Source organism: Aethalodelphis obliquidens, unplaced genomic scaffold (assembly GCF_003676395.1).
Source record: "Aethalodelphis obliquidens isolate GAN/ISIS:26980383/991018 unplaced genomic scaffold, ASM367639v1 scaffold32, whole genome shotgun sequence".
NCBI classification, from domain to species: Eukaryota; Metazoa; Chordata; class Mammalia; order Artiodactyla; family Delphinidae; genus Aethalodelphis; species Aethalodelphis obliquidens.
This window is the reverse complement of record NW_020837976.1, coordinates 2,787,684-2,806,542: the sequence shown is the minus strand read 5'-3', so window position 1 is coordinate 2,806,542 and position 18,859 is coordinate 2,787,684. Positions and strand designations below refer to the sequence as shown.

Sequence of the window (18,859 nt, the reverse complement as noted above, 5' to 3'; positions counted from 1 at the left end):
TGCCACTGGGAAGTTTAGCTGAGCTAATTAGTGGTCTGTGGTAACCTTCACTGATAGATGGGCAAACCACATGAAGAGACAGCCCAGAGAAACTGAAATGCAAATGCCTACCAATCACTTGAATACAAGGATAAATAAGAGTGATGGACACTCTTATATTGCTGGTGTAGACTGGAACAACTTTTCTGGAAAGTCATTTGGCAAATGTATCAAGAGCCTTAAAAAGTTCACGCCTGAGGGCTTTCCTGGTGGCGCGGTGGTTGGGAGTCCGCCTGCCGATGCAGGGGCCGCGGGTTCGGGCCCCGGTCCGGGAAGATCTCATATGCCGCGGAGCGGCTGGCCCGTGAGCCATGGCCGCTGAGCCTGCGCGTCCGGAGCCTGTGCTCCGCAGCGGGAGAGGCCACAACGGTGAGAGGCCCGCGTACCGCAAAAAAAAAAAGTTCACGCCTGAGAGCGTGGGCTTGGGAGTCACACCGGCCGGGTTAAATTTTGGTCACACTCTCATGGTTTTGAGCACATTGAGCACGTTCCCCATTGTGCTTCAGTTTTCTCATCTGTGAAATGGGAATGATAATCTACCTTTTGTAGCATTACTGTGAGGATTCAGTGCAGTAACATTGCAGTTAATGCTTGGTACGTGGCAAACACTCATGAAATGTAGTTACTGCAGTCATCCTAAGGAGCTATTGAGGAACAAGGTCAAACACTTATGCGCAAAAATATTCATCGTAGCATTGTTTAAAATAAAGGAAAGTTGAAAAAAGAAACCCTGAATGTGGAGCAAAGGAAAAACTAAGTAAATTATGGTTTACTCAAACAATGGGATATTGTGCTTCTATTTTAAAAAAAATTATGTTTACCAAGCTTTCTTAATGACATGAAAAATGTGTTTTGAAACAATGCTAACCAAATAAAATAGAGTAGAAACTAGATAGGTCACAATGTCTCAACTTTGTGAAAAAACTGAATGGAATTGTTGTTTTAAATACTAATATGTGACCAGACGGTTAAGTCACTGGCTAGGATAGTAGGATTATGGGGATTTTTATTTGCTTCTTTTTGTTTATGCAAGTAGAAATAAGTGTGTGGTGGTCATTATAGAAACCGCTTCCCAATGAATATTTTTTAAAATATTTTTTAAATACATAGAAATAAAGCTTGGAAGAAACTATGTCCAAATGTCAAATGGTGGAATTATTGGGGAACATTTTTCAATTTCTTTAGGGATATTAGGAAGCAACTAGCTTTCTCTGCCCCCGATGAGTAGGAGGTGGTTAGGCAGAGAGAAGGAGATGCCTTTAGTAAGGAAATCAAGTATGAATGAAGGTGCAAAGACAGGATAAGAAAGGAAAGGACTTTTTGGAAGTGGCTGGCAATGACTAGACGTCCCAGAACAGCTACATTAAAAGGACCGTAGCAGTGAATAATGGGAAATAACACCAAAAAAACAGTATGTAGGGCCAGAACCATGAGGAGCCCTGAATCTGAAGGAAAGAATTTGAACCTATGGGCACTAGAGAGCCATAGGTGATTTTTATTTTTTAATTTTTTTAAAGTTTCATCTGGTTTGTTTGTTTGTTTTTGGCTGCTCAACTCAGCATGTGGGATCTCAGTTCCCAGACCAGAGATCAAACCCGTGCCCCCTGCAGTGGAAGCGTGGAGTCTTAACCACTGGACTGCCAGGGACGTCCCCATAGATGATTTTTCAACAATAAGTGACACATGTGTCGAAGGCCAAACTGAAGGAGTATTAATTTGGCAAAGGTGCACATGGGGTTGAACAGAGAGTCTTAAGATCGGAGAGGGCTTTTTCTTCATTCTTCCATTTATGTATTTATTCATTCAGCGTGCATTGAGCTCCTGCTTTATGCCACGCTCTCTGCAAGGCACCCAGTAAGGCAAGATCCCAGGCCTCAAAGAGTTAACAGTCTGCTGTGAAAATTGGAGAAAGAGAGCAAGGGACACAAGGGTCGGTTCCCTTTTATGAGCAAGCCCTGAAATGGTCATTTCTACCTTCTAGTTTGAATTCTCAACAAAGCCCCGCTATTTATCCTATGTGACCTATGAAGAAACAGAGGCTCAAAAAAGTTAAGCATGGGGTCGTGCTTCTGGTCACACAACTAATCCCTGGATAATTCCTTCCGTAACATCTTAGGGTAGAGGTCTGTGTCACAGGGAGAGGCCAAATCCTAGGTGGTCAGAGAGGCCCCACAGTGAAGGTGATATTTGAACTTGGACTCTAGTGCACATGTGAGATAGGGCATTTCAGGCCATGCACAGGCATGGGGTCAGTAATGTTAGGACTCCATTACAACCATTTGGGCCCGAGGCGGTAACACTTGGAATTGGCAGTGAGAATGGAAAAGAATGGTCAAGGGCATGAGGCACTGAGGAGAAACTGGCTTCCAGATTTCCAACCTGGGGGGCAGCTGTAATTCCTGAAAGAACCAACAGTATCCGGGGGAGGGGAGAACAGATGAGAGGGTCAGACGCTGGCTACGTTCTGGCATGAGTTCCTGGTCTACACCTTCACACAGGGGCCCAGGGGAAAGTAAGGAGTAAGAAGGTCTCATTTTTCTAAATAACACCTTTATCAGGTGGAAAGAGAAGTAGGCTTTGTGTTTGTACTGTCACAACCCTCCAGTCTGGTTACAGATGGGCTCACATGGTGGATGGCTGAGGACTCTGGTCTCTGGAGCCCCTACACTGGCCATAACTACACATTCCATTTGCCCTCTGAGACACAATTCAGAGCTGACACAGCATCCTGGCCCCCTTTTGTGATGTACGCGAGAGAAGCTGTTGGAAACAAACCATTCCAGGACTGGGCTCATTTCAGCCATTTTCTAGGATCCTTTTGATGGTAGGTGACAGAAACCCAGGTGAAAGCAGCTTAAGGAGAATTTATCTAAGGATATAGGAAAGTCTCAAGGAACACAGAAACAGGAATAGAGCTGGAGCCCGTGTACACAGAGAACCGTGGATGTGGGCCTGCCTTTTCTTGCCCCCTAACCTTCTCTGGTGCCTGGTTCAGACTCCATCATCTCCCTCCGCAGATTCTGTTCCTCTAGTCCACTGGGCAAGAAATGTGGCCTCTGACAGTTTACAACCTTTATAACCTACAGAGCCTGGACCCTCCGGGTTTCCATTTCAAATTTACAAAGAAAGACTGAAAGCACAGCTTGTGTGGAGCTGGCCTTGGACTTCTCAACTAACAGGCATTCACTCCCAGAGGCAGATGGATGGTGTGTGGGTCGTAACATCTCTAGGTCTAATTTCCTTGCTTGGGAAATGGAGATACACTCTCTACCTTGGAGGTTACTACTGTGAAGAGTAGAGGATAAAAAGACATTGGTGATATTCAGACTTCCCACCAAGTGCTCCTAAAGGCAAAAAAAGAGGAGACTGGGACTACCCTGGCGGTCCAGTGGGGAAGACTCCACGCTTCCACTGCAGGGGGTGCGGGTTTGATCCCTGGTGGGGGAACTGAGAGCCCACATGCCGCGCGGTGCAGCCAAAAAATAAAAAATAATAATAAATAAATAAATAAAAAGGATACTGACAGCCTGAGGGGTCCCTTGGTGAAGCTGGAAGCAGGACATTGATTTGAGGTCTTGTTTTTAGCATAAAAATGTGTTGGCTATGGGAATTTAGCATATGATAAAACTGATATCTCAAGTTAGTAAAGATAAATTATTTAGTCAGTGATGTCGGGATTGACTGGGTTGCCAGCTGGGGAAAAAAAAAGATCCCTCACAGTCTACAGCAGATTAAATTCCCGATGGAAGAAAGATTTAAATGCAAAAAATGAAATCGTAAAAGTAGTTAGGAAAAGTGCGAAAGACCTTAGCAAAAGAACTCAGAACATGTCCTCATGGTCTGCCTTGTTCAACACTGCAACTCCATCCCCTAAAGCAGCGCTTGGTACAGAGACAGGACTTAATTAACTTTTCATGGAAAGAATTAATGAGAGAATATTGCTTTTTTTTTTTTTTGCGGTACGCGGGCCTCTCACTGTTGTGGCCTCTCCCGTTGCGGAGCACAGGCTCTGGACGCGCAGGCTTAGCGGCCATGGCTCACGGGCCCAGCTGCTCCGCGGCATGTGGGATCTTCCCGGACCGGGGCACGAACCCGTGCCCCCTGCATCGGCAGACGGACTCTCAACCACTGTGCCACCAGGGAAGCCCGAGAGAATATTTCTTAAATCACCTCAGATAGGGGAGAAGCTTTTCTAAAGATGATCTAAAACCCAGGAGCTATAAAAGCAAAGGTAAATTTAGCTACCATATATATGTATAAAACAAATGAGGCGAGGGGGTAGTGGAGGGAACCAAACTAATCAAAAGACAAACATACTGGAGGGAAATATTTGCAATTCACATAGCAAAAGGGACCCTTCCTTAATATTTAAAGAAATTCTAAATGTTGATAAGAAAAAAAAGCCAACAATCTAGTAGAAACATGGAGAAATGATATGAAGAAACAGTTCCCAGAAGAAGAAATACAAATGGGTCTTGAACATTAAAAAAAAAAAAAAAAAAGAAAAGAAAAGAAAGATACTCAACCCCCTTCATAATTTAATAAAAGCAAATAAAAACTCTAATGAGATACAAGTCTTCACCCATCAGACTGGCTAAGGTCAGAAAGTTTAAGAACACTGTGTTGTCTGTTGTGCATTGGCTAAAGGATCAGAAACAGATACTCTGATGTAGTGTAGATTGGGAGCACTCTTCAGAGGACAAGTGGACGGTGCAATATGCCCTGTGACCTACTTCCAGGAATCTCTCCTACAGATATACTAACACATGTACAAATGAAGAATATTCAGGGTTATATTTGTTGTAGTGTTGTTTGCAGTAGGAAAATACTGGAAATAATCATCACAGGGCTGGTGAACAAATTCTGGCACATCCATACAATGAAAAACTGTGCAGCTGTTGAAAGAATGAAATAAGTCTCTAGGATTTATGAAAAGGTCTCCAAGATGTAGTGTTATCTGAAAACAGCAAGATGCAGGGCAGTGTGTATTTTATGCTCATTATACTAAACAGCAACAACAACCCACAGACATGGGTACTTACTTGGACTGTGTATAGATGATTTCTTGGAGGATTCCCAAGAATCTGGGCATAGTGGTTGCCTCCTGGGAGTGAAGCTGGGTGGTTGGAGAACAGAGGGGTAAATTTTCATTCTAAACTTTTTTATACTTTTCAAATTTTGCTTCATGAACATGTATTACCTCTTCAAATAATAAATTAAGAACGTGTGTTAATTTAGCATTCTGCTCCATGCTATTATAGATCCCCTATTGATTAATGTAAAAATCATGTTTTACATTACTTACCTCACACTAATTAACTCTCCCTCCCAAATCTTTGAGTGAAATTAAAATTCTAGAAAGATGCAGCACATTTATCCTGGGACTTTGTCTGCTGGGCACACCAACAAGTGGCCCCTTTCTGAAGAGAACAGAACTTTGCAGAGTGTTTGGCACATTAAGTAGCTGCCCTACAAAAGGGAGTTCCTGTCTCTGCAGGAACCGAACTGTTCTGGGAGAGGGGCTGGAGGGAACCTCCGCTCCCCTGGCAAGGACAAGAGGCTGGTGAGTGTCTTGTGCCCTGATCAGGACCTTGGGAGACCTGGAAATCCAAGGTCATATAGGGTCCACATTCTTCAGCCTAGCCCAGTCCCTGGCACACAGTAAGCACCCAAAAAAGTATGTTTCTGGAATGAATGAACATACCGAGAGTTAACGGGAATCTCGCCTGAGGGAGTGACAAATGCCACTGGGAAACTGGGGAAGTCCCATAAATAGATGACATTTAACCTGGGGCTTTATCTTTTCCATTTTTTATTTTTTTGGCCATGCCATGGGGCATGTGGGATCCTAGTTCCCCCACCAGGGATTGAACTGGTGCCCCCTGCATTGGAAGCACGGAGCCTTAACCACTGGACTGTCAGGGAAGTCCCTAACCCGGGGCTTTAAGAAGGAATCCCTCGGGCTTCCCTGGTGGCGCAGTGGTTGAGAGTCCGCCTGCCGATACAGGGGACACGGGTTCGTGCCCCGGTCCGGGAAGATCCCACGTGCCACAGAGCAGCTGGGCCCGTGAGCCATGGCCGCTGGGCCTGTGCGTCCGGAGCCGGTGCTCCGCAAGGGGAAAGGCCACAACAGTGAAAGGCCCGCGTACAGCAAAAAAAAAAAAAAAAAAAAAAAAGGAATCCCTCACCTGGAGGACAAGGGGGATAAAGCAGGATTTCAGGCAGAGAGAACAGCTTACCTTTGGGCATAAGAGTAGAGGGATTGGAGCTCACAGAACACCTATCTGCCCTGCTTGGAGCAGCCGTCAGATGTTGTCAGTTACCATGGGGGCATCACGTGTGTTGGCGGCTGTCTGACAAAGTGAATTGGGAAAGGTCCAGAAGCTGACAGACAGGAAAGAGAGTAACCAGGCCCCATTCACTTGAAGCCAGAGGAGGCTTAGGGAAGGGAGGCCCTCAGGTGGACCCTCACACACCCCTCCAAAGACTGACTGTGAGATGCTCGCAACCTATCAGATCCAGCGCCTCGTTCTTAAACCACCCCCTTCATTGTATTCTTGCTCAGTGAGAGACACTAAACAGAGGGCCACGATTGCTTATCCAGAATCCAAAACGCTTCGAAAATCCTAAATCGGTTTTTAAAATTTTGTCAACAAAACCTGCCCTGAGCTGATCTGAAGCTACACGTAGACGTAATTCATTGCACTCTTATGTGTCCGTATATACGTTTTGCTGTAGAAATGTGTGATTGATGACAGGATGCTGTTCTAGACCCCGCTGAAGGGTTATATAACATATTGTAGGTGCACCACACTACTTTTAGTACTTAAAATCTGGAGAATTCTGAATTCTGAAACACATCTGGCCCCCAAGAGGTTTGCATCAGGATTTGTGGTCTAACATAATCGACCAACACAAAAAATGTTTAAAAATAAAAGTAATATAATGTCCTGGGTGTAAAAGAAGAAATAAAAGAATAGAAGTGTATAAAAACAGAAGATGTATTTCAACACGTAAATGCTGGGGCAGGACTACATCAGAAGACGGGGGTGGGGGGCGGCAGTGAGTGGCGACATAGACCCCTCCTGTGGAGGGGGCTTGCCTCTAAAGTGGACTTTGAATGTGGCAATTCAAATAAAATTGATAAAGTTATATATATTTTTTGCAACTCAAATGCTAGGAGTCCTTTTTGGATAAGCGGTCTGAGGTGATCTCTAAAAATGGTTCACTATTCACTTGACCCAGAAAACCCCACAGAATCATGCCAATCAAGAGGCTCAGATCTTCGTGTTCACTTTAAGAGCACTCGTGAGACTGCCCAGGCCATTCAGGGTATGCATATCTGAAAAGCCACCACGTATCTGAAGGATGTGACTTTACAGAAGCAATGTGTGCCAGTCTGTCTTTACAATGGTGGAGTTGGTAGGTGTGCCCAGGCCAAAGAGCGGGGCTGGACACAGGGTCAGTAGCCCAAAAAAAGTGCTGAACTTTTACTGCACATGCTCAAAAATGCAGAGAGTAATGCTGAACTTAAGGGCTTAGATGTAGATTCTCTGGTCATTAAGCATATCCAGGTGAGCAAAGCACCCAAGATGCCACGCAGGACTTACAGAGCTCATGGTCAGATCAACCCATACAGGAACTCTCCCTGCCACACTAAGATGATCCTTCCTGAAAAAGAACAGATGATTCCTAAACCCAAAGAGGAGGTTGCACAGAAGACAAAGATATCCCAGAAGAAACAGAAACTTATGGCCCAGGAATAAATGCTGCCAAAAAAAAAAAAAAAAAAAAAAAAAGAAAATAAATGTAAAAGCAAAAAAAAAAAAAAACCTACTAGGAGTGGCATTGCCATGATTTTCCAAAATGGTGAACAACTCTCGGGGAAGTTCCAATATAAAAAAAAAATACAGTCTCCCTCAATCTACTCAATAGTTGCATTCCTGGAAAATCTGGTGCGTATAAAAACCATGCAGAATTACTTTGTGTTCATTTGCAAAACGTAATTAGGTTTTAGGCCCAGATGATTATAATGAGGTTTTTTGCTTACAAGATACGTTTTAATGAGACGTTTGGAAGTGATTCACGATGCAGGACAACTCTTTGTTGTGGGTGACTGCCTCACACATGGCAGGGTGCCTCTTGTCCCTGGCTCCACATGTTAAATGTCAGTAGTGTCCCCCAGACAGATGGTTATGACAACCAGAAATGCTCCTCACATTTCCAAAAACCTTAGGGTGGTAACCTCAGGAGGGAACACAGCTCACTCCTAGCCGCCCTCAGAACCACCGAATGGAGAAGTCGGCAGGGGTTGGCGGGTGCGCCAGTGGAGTCCCAGGGCACGCTCCGTTCAGGTGGGGAATCCTGCAGTGAAGTCTGGACTGAGCAGTTTGGATTTGAAGAACCTTGTTTTCCCCAGAATCTAAGGCTCAGGGAAACACACTGGCATTGGGTGTGCCAGCGTGGAGCTGTGCCTCTCCAATTGGCCAACCTGTGGGATGTTTTGGCCTTGCGCATCGCTTTCCCCTGCCAGTGAGGTGGTGCCTTCTCCAGTGGGTGATGGGCCACCTGGTACTTGGCTGATCTGCTCAGGTTGGGGCGTGTCAGGCAGCCCATGGCAGTGCGCCTTCCTTTGAGACTCATTCTCCAAGTCTCTATGTATCTTAGTGGTTAGGAGTTAAACACAGCAGCATATTCACGATAGCCAAAAGGTGGAGGCAACCTAAGTGTCCTTCCATGGGTGCAGGGACAAAAAAAATCGTGTTACATACATACAATGGAATATTATTCAGCCTTAGAAAGGAAGGAAGCTCTGGCACATGCTACAACATGGACGAAACTTGAAGACATCATGCTAAGTGAAATAAGCCAGACACAAAAAGAAAGATACTGTCTGATTCCACTCTCTAGAGAAGTCAAATTCAGAGACAGAAAGTGGAATGGTGGTTGCCAGGGGCTGGGGAGAGGGGGGATGGGGAGTTATTGTTGAATGGGGACAGAGTTTCAGTTTTGCAAGTTGAAGAGAGTTCTAGAGATGGATGATGGTGGTGCTGCACAACAGTGTGAATGCACGTAATGCCACTGTACTGCAGTTAAAAATGGTGAAGACGGTAGATTTTACGTTACGTGTATTTTAGCGCAAATAAAATTTTAAAAGCAAATAAAGAGGGAAGGTGCTGACGGAAAGACTACGAATCAAGTGTGGGCTCTGCTGTTTACCAGGCTGTTGTGCATCTTGGCCAGGTTAACCTGTCTGAATCTTAGTCTTCCCATCTGTGAAACGGGGATAATGATGTACTAGGGGTGGGGGGAATTACGAGGGTCACTAACTCGTGTTTGTAAGCCACAGGGCACGCTGTCTGCACTCAGGAAGTGTGGCTGTTATCGTGCAGGTGGATTTCACTTATTCACTGCTCCAGAAAGCAGTCTTTCCCCTCAGACACTCTCGTAGAAGCATTTGGGGCATTTAGCCTAATAGCAAGGACACGCGGACCCTAACAAAGCAGAATGACTGGGGACCCAGGATGGTGCGTGTATCAGCTTCCTGGGTCTTCCTGCCTGGGGGTCAGCTTCCTCTCCGCCCACAGGGAAGCATTCTCAACTGTACTTTAGGCAACTTCACTGTATCTAGACAAAGGCCTTCTTAACTGACCCTCCCTCCCAGAGGGACACTTCTCCGTAAGTGGAAAACCTCCAGCATTCCCCTTTAGACTCTTAGGGAGAGTTGATCATTGTTGACAGCAACAAGCATTCATTTGCTTTTGTTTTGATTAAACAATAATTTGATTGGAAAATGCTTCCTGGTGCAGTAATTAATGACCGGCTGGAGCTGCTAACGCTAGAGGTAAAGCAAAAGGCACCTAACTCAGCTAGCATTAGCTACCAGGAAATGTTAGACCTGGAGGGTAATCCCTGCTGGTACAAACTCTGGAATGGGGAGGGAGCAGAAGAGAAAAAAAAAAAAAAAAACCTAAGCAATTTCTTCTTGCGCAATGAAAAGTTTAAAAATGGAGCGTCGTGTTGCCATAGACACAATTCCTGGCTCTGGGCTGTCCTCCATGCCTGCATCCAGCCGCACAGCAATTAGACACGGTTTTCAGCAGGGCAGCTGAGCCTCCCAAGTACCTATAATGAATATCTGCAGCTCCAGGCTCCCGCGGAAATCCTCAAGCCTTCACTTGTCACTATAATTTCCTTGGGAAGTGTTTCTAATTACATATTTCTTGCTGCCTGCTCCAGGTCAAGTCTTCTTGTATACAATATTCGAATTACATAAAACCACAAAACAGTGAGAGCGACCCTGGAGTGGTCCAAATTGCTATGTATTTGCTTTTAACTTAGTAGTTAAGCATTACTGGGTGTAATAGGGCATCGTTTGCATGAGCAAAAATAACGTTAAAGGAATGTGCCTTATTCTTTTTGAATCTCTGTAGAGGTCAGACCCATTTCAGCAAGACATTTATATAATAACAGAATTCCCAACTCCAACACATGGACCGTTTAACTATTATAGCAGGGTCTTTGTCAAGAGGAACTTAATTCTTTTGTATTATCTCCTGGGACCTGCCATCTAGGGAACTTCTGGCAGTGTAGTTCCCTGGAGGTGGTCTGTTAGTTTAGGTAGTTCTCCAAGATGTAAGACAACCTTCACCCGCTAATTCTTAGAGAAAACTGAAGTCAAATGAATCTCAATCCAGATGCTACTGTATGGATGTTAAATTTTCTTTGGAATTGAGTAAATTGGAGGATTCTTCAGCTCTTGAAGAAGAGGCAAAAATGGTTTTCCAAAAGGGTGGGTTGGCTAGGGTTGGGGGTTCCCCTCCTTACAGGGGAGGGGTCTAAGTCCACCACCCTCTCTACCTTGCCTTGTGTTACGGAAGATTGAGCACCTGCAGGACCCAGAGTTACTGACTACCTGATCGTCTTGGGGGGCCTGAGGAGCTGTGCTCAGCTGAGCCTCCAGGCAGTGCCCACTGGGGGAGGGCCGGTTCTGGCCCTGGCTTGCAGGTGATGCAAGAACATGTTCCGACCCTGTTCCCTAAGGAGTTTCAGCAGAAAGTGGCAGCCCTGCAAGAAACAGCATTTGCTCTAGGCTTGCTTCTGCCCACTGGCTCCTCCTCCCAGTCTCTAAATGTTGAGGCCTAGGGTTCATTCCGGGACCTCTTCTCTCTGTCTGCACTCAGTTCCTAAGTGATGTCATCCAATTATGAGGCCCTGAATCAATACCATCTGTAGCAGATTGTGTTTTCCAGAGTTGGCCACAACAGTATCTCCATCCCATATGCTCTTCTACAACGTGGTCTTCACACTCTTTCCATGGAGAGGAGGGATCTATATCCACCACCCTCCCCACCCCACCTTGAGTCTTGGCAAGCTCTAGCTCTCTGGTAGCCCAGAGGATGAGGTGGAAACGATGCTGCATGACTTCCAAGGTTAAGTTAGGAAAGACGGTGCACTTCCACCTTGTTCACTGGTACACTCACTTTTGGAGCCCTGAGCTGCCATGTAAGTGGTCCAGCTACCCCAAGGAAACCCAAGCCACATGGAGAAGCCACTCTAAGCGTTCCAGTTGACAGCCCCTGCTGAGGTCCCAGTGAACAGCCAGCTTCAACTGCCGGATTTGTGAGTGAAGACACTTCCTGGTGATTCCAGCCCCAGTCATCATGTTGCTTCGAACCCTTGAGTCTTCCAAGCTCAGACCCAAGATTTGTGGAGTAGAAACTAAACATTCCTCCTGTGCCCTGCCCTGAATTTCGAACCCACGAATTGGTGGGTCAATGAAATAGCTGTTTTAAGCTAAGTTTTGGGGTCATTTCTTATATAGCAGTACCATCGGCAACACCATCCGTGTGCCAGTGACTCCCAAGTTTCTGTCTCCAGCTTAGGGCCTCCCTCTGAGCTCTAGACTCGCGTATCCCACTGTTGATTTAGCTTTTTCACTTGGATGTCAAGCAGGCTTCTCGTAGAACATGCCCCAGATGCAACGATTGACCTACCCTGCCCTGCCAAGCTGCCCTTCCCTCAGGTGTCCTCATCTCAATAAATGACACTGAAACCCAATTGCTCAGACTCAAAATCTAGACATAGTCAGCGACTCTTCTCTTTCTCTCCCAACTCCCATCCCATCCATCAGCAAACCCCATCAGCTCTACTTTCAAAACATTTCCCAGATAGGATTACCTCTCACCTACGCTACTGGTATAACCCAAACCCAAAGTGCATCTTCTCTGTCCTGGATTATTGCTATAGCCTCCTAACTGGTCTCCCTGCTTCCACTCCTGGCCTGTAGTCCTCACCTCCATCAAGTCTCCAGAAGGCACAGTAAACATCTCAAGATGTAAATCACAGCAGGAGCCTCGACTCCTCATTCACTCATCTGGTTGTTGACCAGGAATCTACCTGGGGCTGTTGGTGAGAACACAGCCCCAGGCCACATCCAGCCTCTGCATGTGGCCTGCACTTCCTCAAAATGGGGTGGCTGGGTTCAGAGACCAAGTGTCCCAAGAGAGAGGAGAGCCAGCTAGGAGTGCATCTAGGATTTAGCCTTGGGCGTCATGCAGCAGCGCTTCTGCCACATTCTACTGGCTGAGGCAGTTAGGAAGGTCCACCCAAGTACAGAGGCAGGGAACACAGACTCTACCTTTCCATGAAGCCTGTTAGGGTCACACTCTAAGAGGAGCATATATAATGGGATATACATTGGTGCGGCCATCCTTGGGAAGTATAATCTGCCACACTGTTCAAGAAGATTTAACTACATAAAAAAGAAAACCGTACCCCCAAAAATTCCATAAGCATAATGTAAATGCAAAAGACAGTGTAAAGAAATGCTAACTCTTTTTCCTAAGCCCCTCACTGAGCCCCTCCTCTAGCCTTTGTGGGTTGATTACAGGCATATTTGGCTGCTTAACATTTTGGGTTTTATTTTTTTTAATTTTTTTTGGCCACGCCACACAGCTTGTGGGATCTTAGTTCCCTGACTAGGGATTGAACCTGGGCCCTCTGCAGTGAAAGCGCGGAGTCCTAACCACTGGACCATCAGGGAATTTCCTCCCCCCACCCTTTTTTTGTTTGTTTGTTAATACTGCGGAGGGAAACTGAGTCTAATGTGCCTGCTTCCCCTTCTCTCTGACGGCAGGAAGAAGAGAATGATGTCTCCTTCATCTCAACCTATAAGGCTCGCTTCAAATGATACTTTCTCCACAGACCCTCCCTGACTTCCACTGTGTGAACACTGAGTTTTTCCCCATCTCACAAGGTACTTATACTTTCTTCCTTGTATTTCAGTCTCTTTTAAATATCTGTCTCTTTTAAATCCTCTCTTTAATTCCTCCAGGGTATACCTCTCTTTAATTCCTCCAGGGTATACTGAACTATAAATTTCTCAAGGGAGAGGGACTCTTTTTGAATTCATCACTGTTGCTTTTCTGCTCTGATCTTTGCACTGTTCACATGTGTTAATTATGCAATGTGTGCTGGTGGAATTCATGAAGAAGCAGTTGTGTCCAGTGTCTGTCTCATCTATATTTAATAATCCTGGAATGTAGTAGGTGCTCAATTAAAAACATGTTTTTGATGAATGGATTGTGATCTACTAAATACAGGACATTTAAGGGGGAAGTAAGCATAAGAGCTGGTCCCAGCCTTCAGTTACTATTTATACCTTGCCCAACAATGAAAAAGCTATCACAAGGCAGGTCATGATTATGATTTTTTGACAAAAGTCTGTGGGACTTAGAGAAAGCTTTTCTAAACCTATATAGCCAAAGTCAGAAAACATAAAGGAGAAGACTGATAGTTTCTACTGCATAAAAATGAAACACTTCTGTACATTTAAAAAAAATCATAAATACAAGTAAGGCAAATGGAAAGCCAGGAAAAATTTGTCAGTATATTAACAAAAGGTTACTATCTTTAATATTGGAAGAGGTCATCTATGTCAGTAAGAAAAAGACAAACATTTTTTAGTTAGGGAAAGGATATGAATACTCAAAACAAAAAGAAAAATATAAGTGGTTAATAAACAGAAGAAAGAAAACCTTTAACCTCATTTGCAATCGTAGAAATTCATAGGAAAACCACACTGAGGTAACATTTTTCTTTTATCAAATTGGCAAACTATTTTTGTTAAAATAATCTGCAATGTTGGCATGATTAGGAAGACTGAAAATTGATGTTTAAAATGGACATGCTTTGTAACCCGGCATTTCAACATCCCCAATTTATGCCAAAGAATTTATTGCTGAGGTTTGCCAAGATCTGTACACAAAGACACTTCATGAAGTACTGATTTTAATAGCAGAAAATTGGGATTAATGTCCAGCAATTGGAATTAAATTGGTTAAATAAATCATAGCACCACCCTGTGATACAACATTATATAGCCATTTCAAGTGCTGATATGAAATAATATTTAATGAAGTGGGAACATATTCCTGTTACATAGTTAATTTAAAGTTTCAATTTATCAAGCAAATGTAGAATTGTTTTCTTTTTCATCATATATATTTCCATAATCAAAAACATGCATAGAAGAAGCCTAGAAAGATTTACATCAAAAATTTTAGGATTCTGTGATTTTATTTTTTCTCACCTCTTTTTTTGTGTTTTTAAACTTTCTAGGGAATTCTCTGGCGGTCCAGTGGTTAGGACTCTGTGCTTCCATTGCAGGGGCACGGGTTTGATCCCTGGTCGGGGAACTAAGATCCCACAAGCAATGCAAGCTGTGTGGTGCGACCAAAAACCAAACAAAGCAAAACAACTTTATACAGTAGCGTTCTTTTCTATCCAGGAAAAAAATACCATTATTTCTTTTAAGTGGTGTGGAAGTTGCCACTGCAGTATAGGTGGGAATGCCAGTTCTGGCTATTTCCTTTGAAAATATCTCTAGGTGCCATGGGTACACATTTACAAGAGCCCATTTTCTCCTGAGAATAGAGTGAGGGTGGAAGGAATTTTGGTGAATGTTTGTATTTGCAGCTTGTCCTGGAGTAAATCTTTAAGACTGTGGGAATAGGCGCTTTGCGCTCTGTTGAGCTGGCGAATGTATGTCAGGTTTCCTGTCCTTCTGTCTCCGTCATGTGCAAGGATCTGTGAGTGGAGGGTTTCATTAATCTAAATGCATCTGCAACCCCATCAGGAGCATTTCAGTTTCATGGACAAGTGGTTTGCTTTATTTGCTTTATTTGCTCCTGATGGAAATAAAGGGATGATACAATTAGTTCTGTCCGCTGCACGTGGGGGTGGAGCTTAAGTGAATTAAAACGTTCTGTGGCAAAGTAAACATGAAATGGGCATGAGAAGTTGGATAGCAAGAGGAAAGCAAAGTTTACTGATTTTCTCCTTTATTTGGCTCTCAGGTTTACGAGGATACACAAAAATCAGACAAAGAAATTTGATGGGATTTAGTCTCTGAAACTAAAAAATAACATCGCCACTGATTCAGCCTTCATGAATCCCTCTGACTCTATTTCCAAATATAAGCCCTGTATAAAACCACCCCGTTTCACTTTGAGGACCACTAAAAAAGTGACTCTTATACGACAGAGAAAAAGAAGATGTTTTAATAATATGTGTGTTCAGATGCTTGCATCAAATGTTAAAAACCCGTCAATTCACAATGCAGAATACCACCTGCCCACAGGTACAAACAAAAATGTTTGCTCCAAGGGATCTTTTTTCCAATTTATTATTGCTAGTATAAGAGATCAGGAAATGTCTTAAAATGCACAAGTGGTTTTGCTGACTTTTTATGTGGTTTCTTTTGAATTCAGGAAGCTTTGAATAACATAAATGAGCTCTGTACAGATGTTTCTAGAAGGTTTATGGCTCATCTCTGAGGTTCCCAGAGAGTGGTCAGCTCCACATCACACCTCATGGGACCCCATGGCCCATGACAATGAAATCAAAGGAGGCTGTAATTTTCTCTCAGCCTTCTTTGGGCTTGAAAACTGGAAACAGCACAGAAGACCATACATTCGATGACACATCAGATTGGCATCTTCCCTGTGCCAGCAGCCATGCCCACGAGCTGTCATGGTGTGGTGTGTTACAGTCCTTGACCTGCTGGTGTTTATAGCTGGGGGTGAGAATGGAGCCAGGGAGGGGACATTAATTTAATAGGCTTCTGGGTGTTTCCATCCTTATTTCACTCTTGGACAAGCCGAAGAAGGAAATGGTTTTCAGCGACCTCTGTGATAAAAACTATTTGCTTATTCAACTGAGTTATCTCTAAAAAATGTTAAAGGACAGTTTAATAATCACTGTCCCCCAACTGTCTCTCTCTAAATATAGTTCACGTATATGAACCATGAATCTCTCTCTTCCTTTCCTCCACACTCTCCCCGATTTCCCCCCGAACTGGCCTACTTTAGCTCTTTTCTCCTTTCCTTTTTCTCATCTTTTTTCCGATGGATTTTTCCTTCTTCTTCTCTAGCAACTCTCTGTTCTTTCCCATGTAAATCAAACCAGCCTACCTTGGCCATTCTCTCTAACACCACCCACAAAGGCCCAGAGTCTACCAGGAAAGGGAGAATTCTCTTAATGGGTGTGATAACTCCAAGTATTAGATACTATTAACTCACCAGACAGACAGATGAGAAACCCGGACACAGAGAGGGCGAGTAACTTAGCCAGGGCTGTGCAGCCCTCGAAGAGCAGAACCAGCCTTCAAAATTCCTCATTCCAAAGCTTGGGCTGTTTCCAAAGTACAAGCGGAGGTCCTCAGGGAGGGCTCTGGGTGGATGAGGAACAGAATTAAGTCATATTTACCGACAGCCACATCCTCTTAGATTCGTGGAGCGGCTTCCGTGCCCAGGGCAGGAAATAGCCCTTCTCCCAGGAAGCCCCCCGTGGTGTGTGTCTCAGGCGACACACACATTGTGGAAAAACAGCATTCTTGTTCTCAGAGGCCAGTATCTGCACAGCGCCAGGGGACCTCTCACACTGTTTTCCCATGAATGGTGCCCCCTGGAGTTGTGTGAGGGCTCGGCCTTGGCGGCACAGTTGCTTCATTTCTCACGTTGCTTTTTTTTGGAGGTCTTGAGGGGAAGGACTGTGACATCTGCTCTTGGAATGTTTCCAGCCCTGCTGAGGTTCAAAGCCCGCATCTGTTCCAGGGTCTTTCACTTCTGGTTCCTCTCAGTTCTCACTGACACTTGGGGCGGGGACCGATAAGCTAAGCTTAAAATTCACGTTGTCTTAAGAACCTAGAAGAGGCAACTCATGTAGTTGGAAGTATTTGAAAGACTCTGAGAAAAAGGTATCCCAAAATGTATGTGCGAATGTACATTCTCTAGAAGTTACTGTCGTGTAAAATTCAGAAATAACCACTTTTAGGTGAGAATCTATGAGTCATTTTGGTGAACGTGGAGTGGGGGAGGGGAAGAACAGGAAGCGAGGAGACTTCAAGGTTTCTGTAGAAATAATTCGAGGGTAGGGGCATCTTCTCTCCCTTCGTCCCCCTTAGGTAGGTTTCCCGACTTTGCTGGACCCATTAGAGTCTGAACTCCGCTTTCCTGTGGCCAAAGGGTCACGGCAGTTTCCTAGCGGAAACTCCTGGGAGCTGGTGACCGATGGGAAGACCAGCAACAGTGAGAAAAACAGCCTTGATCTGTGGACCAAGGGCGGCTTTAAATGAGTGAGACTCCATGTACGTGGGGTTTGAATAAGCCTGTGCATCCTAACCCATTTATAGTACCTGTATTTGATCTGCTTTTAGCATGATGACCAATCAACAGACAGTTGGCTTACAAGAGCTAGAAGGGAAGGGAAGCTGAAGGAGGCTTCTCGAAAGCAATGCCACCTAAAACAAAACCATTTCTCGTGGCTGGCTTTCATCTGTCAGAAAGCTTTGCACGTGAGATCAGGGGTATTGAAGCAAGAAGAAGGGAGTTATGGCTTTTGTTCCTCTCTATTCTGAATCAATAAAAGTAACAAACCTTGTGTGATTACAGTAAGAAATATATACTTGGTCTTCCTTACCCGTTCCTGGCACAGAGCTCCTAAATCCCTTGGAATTCCCTGGATGACAGGGACTCTTTTATTTTTTCTTCAACATCTTCATTGGAGTATAATTGCTTTACAATATTGTGTTAGTTTCTGCTGTATAACAAAGTGAATCAGCTATACATATACATATATCCCCATATCTCCTCCCTCTTGTGTCTCCCTCCCACCCTCCCTATCTCACCCCTCTAGGTGGACACAAAGCACCGAGCTGATCTCCCTGTGCTATGCAGCTGCTTCCGACCAGCCATCTATTTTACATTTGGTAGTGTATATATGTCAATGCTACTCCTTCACTTCGTCCCAGTTTACCCTTCCCCCTCCCTGTTTCCTCAAGTCCATTCTCTACATCTGTGTCTTTATTCCTGCCCTGCCCTTAGGTTCATCAGAACCTTATTTTTTTTTTTTTTTAGATTCCATATATATGTGTTAACATACGGTATTTGTTTTTCTCTTTCTGGCTTACTTCACTCTGTATGACAGACTCTAGGTCCATCCCCCTCACTGCAAATAGCTCAATTTCGTTTCTTTTTATGGCTGAGTAATATTCCATTGTATATATGTGCCACATCTTCTTTATCCATTCATCTGTTGATGGACACATAGGTTGCTTCCATGTCCTGGCTATTGTAAATAGAGCTGCAATGAACATTGTGGTACATGACTCTTTTTGAATTATGGTTTTCTCAGGGTATATACCAAGTAGTGGGATTGCTGGGTCATATGGTAGTTCTATTTTTAGTTTTTTAAGGAACCTCCATGCTGTTCTCCATAGTGGCTGTATCAATCTACACTCCCACCAGCAGTGCAAGAG

General features: G+C 44.3%; 1 long non-coding RNA gene and 1 pseudogene across 1 annotated transcript in view; both read left to right on the top strand.

Moving 5' to 3' along the window:
• LOC113631295 (uncharacterized) overlaps positions 1 to 18,859 on the top strand; it is a 95,381-nt gene that overhangs the window by 7,251 nt on the left and 69,271 nt on the right. The window contains exon 3 of the long non-coding RNA XR_003437251.1: positions 13,178 to 13,297. This is a non-coding gene — a long non-coding RNA (uncharacterized LOC113631295). The remainder of the gene's footprint in view (positions 1 to 13,177; positions 13,298 to 18,859) is intronic.
• LOC113631294 (60S ribosomal protein L17 pseudogene) lies at positions 7,168 to 7,805 on the top strand (annotated as a pseudogene).